Below are 4,275 nucleotides of genomic sequence, written 5' to 3' on the forward strand. Positions count from 1 at the left end.
ATAAAGGCAAAAATGCATGAAAACAAGTAATTCATGATGTTTACGATGCTCATTCATTCTACCTAAAGCAGGAAATGTAGATTCTCATTAAGATCTAATTTATTACAATATACAAAATTGAATTCACAACTCAAAGTAATGACCCTTTTTCCACATATTCCCTGCAAAACATGGTTAGTGTAATACAAAATGCAAAGGAAAGCACTTTGAGGAGATGAAGAATATCATATGGAAACCCAACCAATATGTGAGGAGGCATATATCCAAGAGGATATATATATATATATATATATATATATATATATATATATATATATATATATATATATATATATATATATATATATATATATATATATATATGAAGATATATGTTCTAAAAAAAAAACACATGTATACGAGGATGGGTATTTGATTGTACATGCATTCTTATGACCGGAATCTCAATGTGAGAATTTGAACATACCTACATGATGCATGGAAAGGAGGTAGATGCAAGAGATCATAATGCTAATGAAGGGTAGGGAATAACTATGAAGAGAGCACTAAGGTAGGCTGAGGGTAAGTAAAAAGATGATTGATAATGGATGCCGCAGGGAATGTATAATGAAGGTATGTCCAGTGGGTTGCAAACCTCGAGCACAAGTGTGGCAGAGGGTTGATGCAATGGATGATCACAGCACATGCTGAAGCTTATGCGCAGATGAATGCAACAGGTAAAATGGACATTGTGAATGGAATATTACAGCAGCTGTGATAATGGTAATGCTGTGATGATGCAGCTGGAAACATGGAAGGTGTTACATGCTGGGCTGAAAGGTATATAAGTGAATACAAGGGGCTATGTTGCTGGTGAGTGCACAATAGTGAAGAATGAATGTATGGCAGTGAATGTAGATGGTAACAGTAAGTGAGATGAGATGCAATGATGACAGGGTGCTGGCAAGTGTTTGTGAAAGGTGACATGATAGCCGTAACTGGGAGATGTGTTGATGGAGATGATGAAATGAATAGTGCCTTGCGAAGGTGGGAAGGATGAAAGAGCTAATGGAATAGGCTGTCACATTGAATGCTGAATGAAATGAAGGTGGTATGACAAACTACGTGTTATGTTAATGAAAAATGGTAGCTGTGGCTGTGGAGTGGAGAATATGGGTAGTGCAGGAAGCTTAAACAGTAAATGGTTATGCACAGACAATGTATAGGGGACACAGGAAATAAAACACCTAAATGCACAGGGAAATATTATGCTACTTGCAGGAAATGGATATGATTTAATATATATCCTGTGATAAGGTATAGGAAATGTGGATATTGGCAAGTGCACAGGTAGCAAGGGAGGTGGAATACTGTAGGTAACTGCTACAAGGGTAACTAAGGTAAAGTGGGGCCGTGGATCAGTGAGATATCTCTCACGCAAAATTTCTATAGAATGCAGCTTTTCTGGTGCAGGCACAAAAGGCATGACAACAACTTGTTGTTCAAACCCTAGCTCTGGCTTTTGAAATGATGCAAGCAGACTAAATATGCACGGCCTTTTTGTGTTGCATCCACCCGCCTTGTGGCAAAGCTATTCTTTTCACGTGCATGATGAACTTGATATATAATTGGCAAGTTAATATCCCCACCGACAGTAAAATAGCAATGCAAGCTGTTCACAAGCTTTAGACAATCTACAGTCTTGGTTGCTGCTGTCAAAGCCTGAGCAATGAGTTGTCCTCCAAAAACCTTCCCAAAGGTTGGCGTGTCAGGTAAAGTGAATCCACGGAATATGTCCACTTCTAGAGGCTCCAAATGTAATATACGCTCCACTAGTGAACATGTCTCAGGTGTCTCCTCTGCATTCCACAGAGACTTTGGTTGTAACAAGTAAGTGTTCTCATTGTATAAGACCAAGCGGATCAACTTGTAGAGAGCAATAACATCTGCTTGATGGACAGACGTAGCAACACCGTAACCAAAATAATCATATCTTTTCAATAAAAGTTCTGATTGATTTGCTTCAGTGGTTAGAGAACCTAGAGCATGGATGCTATTCTTGAAGCACCAAGTTATGCCTTTTGTAGCATAGCATAGAAGATGCCTCTGTAACCTGCGATGGTCTCACAACAGTGATCATGACATCACTGGGGTTTTTTGGACCATTGAAATGAAGAGAGATTTTCCTGACGGGTCTCTTATGAAACTCAGCAACGGAACAAGTTCAAGTGATACAGTCAATCATGAACAATAATCTTATTGACAATGATATTCTGATTATACAATTTGACAAAACCGTAATCCCATTCCAGAACCTATGTACCTTTTATATCTTGATCCTGAAATTGATATTAGCTTGATGAAGGCAGATGTTATGGTGTAGGGAGCACAAGGGACCTATTGCAGTAAGATATGCAATGCATGGATATTGCAAAGATGATGAAGCGGGTGATCTAGTGTTGTGGGAAAGAAGTTTTCTTCCTCTTCCTTCTTCAAGCGAGCTTTTGCAGAGGGGAAGAGCCTCAAAGGGTGCTGAAGGGGAATTGCTGGATGAGAAAAGATATCGATCGAAAGATCGGACAAAGTTGATGGATGTGAGAGGCAGAGGGTCCTTCCGGGAAGAAAAGCCGATGATGCTGGAGGATAATTGCTGCCTGAAGATGGATTTAATGGACTTTCGCAGAGAAACTCGATCGATAATGGGTGAATGGGTGCTTCAGCAGAAAGACCGATGAAGGTGGACGATGTCAAGGATGCTTCAGAGGAAAACCTCGATTGGAAGAAAGATCAATGGGAGAATCAGATGAAGTTGATGGATTGTTGTATGCATTGCTAAGAAATGGATGGATGATCCGATCATCAGATGGGGGGTCTCCTCTTAAAGGAAAAAAATATGGTTTGAGAGGGGAATTCGTTGAGAATCAAAGGTGAAGAGGAGAACAGGCTGTTGAAGATTGACGGTGGAGAGAGCTCTCCTGCGATGGAGGCTTCCAGAGGCAAAATATGCGGGAGAAGGGCGAGCCTGCGACCGTTTGCGATTTTCCCTTTTTTAAAAAGGAGGTCCATTTAAAAGATTTTTTTTTATAAAATAGTTCAAAATATAGGATTTAAGCAAAAAACTTTTTAAAACCTTGAGAATCATTTGTTTTTCTTGTAGTTTTTCCAATTTTTTGGTTTTTTATGTTATTTTTCCATTTTTTTTGCATTTTTAGAATAAAATCCTAAAGTTTTACGAGAAACCAAAGATTAAAACTATTTTTTTTGTGTTTTTGTAAAATATTTACAAAAGAGAGTTTTTCTGAGAACTCAAGGCAATTTTTGAGAAAATTTCTTCGGAAAGTGGATTTATGTCTAGATTTTTAGGAAATGTTCGAGGTTTACAACCTCGAATTGAGAAATATAGGGTTGGGGATTCAACAGAGTGCCAGATGAATTGTCCGAGCCATTTAGAACCATTTTTGGTATTTTTGTAATTTTAATTTGGAAATCAGACAACGGGGCTCAGATTTGGGTTTAAAACACTGGATTCAGATCTGGAATTAAATTTTGAATACATCAACATGAAATTCAATCCAGAAAATCTGAAGAATGACTGAAATTTAGCTTTGGTTTTCTCAAAAAATGGAACCAGGGGCAAAAGGGTCATTTTGTAAACCTTTGAAAAATTCGGGGTGTTCACAAAGACCCACATAGGGTTGGCGCCAACCCCATGTGAGCCCCCCTTTGCCACATAGGCACCCACGTGCAAGTTGGGTGCCATGTGTCAAAAGTTTTCTAAAAAGGCATTCTTGTCCATTTACAAAAAAAAGAAATGCCCACATGAGCTTGACTTCTTTTTGTTGAGAATTTTTAATCTCATATCTAAAGTTTTGCAAAAGCCAACCCCATTCTCAAACTATAAATAGACCCCATTGGGGGTCTCTCTTATCATCAAGTTGGAGTTTGAGAAATTGAGAGAACAAAAAAAAAGTTCTTTGTTTCTCTTCCCACCTCCTCCTCCTCTCTTTCTCCATTCTTTTCCCTTGGGTTTGACATGTTTTTCAAAGAAGAAAACTCTCCACCTTTGCATTTGTGGCTTAAGAATGGAGTTGATGGCTGGAGCAAGAAAGAAGAAGCAAAAGATAGGCCATCTCTTAACCTTTCTTTTTTATTTTCTCTCTCTTTTCTTTTTATTTTCTTTAATTTCTCAAAAATTGCCCCCCCCCCTTCTTCTCTTCTTTTTTGTATTTTCTTTCAATTTTGTGTAATAGCAATGTAGATCTAGTTTGATTCCATGTAAATTTCTATTTTTTATGT

General features: G+C 38.1%; 1 pseudogene; it reads right to left on the bottom strand.

The window, feature by feature from the left end:
- Window positions 1-674: 674 nt before the first annotated feature.
- Window positions 675-2,286, bottom strand: LOC149811854 (acyl-CoA hydrolase 2 pseudogene; annotated as a pseudogene).
- Window positions 2,287-4,275: the final 1,989 nt, after the last annotated feature.

Source organism: Nuphar pumila, chromosome 17, assembly GCF_984573655.1.
Source record: "Nuphar pumila chromosome 17, dmNupPumi1.hap1.1, whole genome shotgun sequence".
Taxonomy (NCBI): Eukaryota; Viridiplantae; Streptophyta; class Magnoliopsida; order Nymphaeales; family Nymphaeaceae; genus Nuphar; species Nuphar pumila.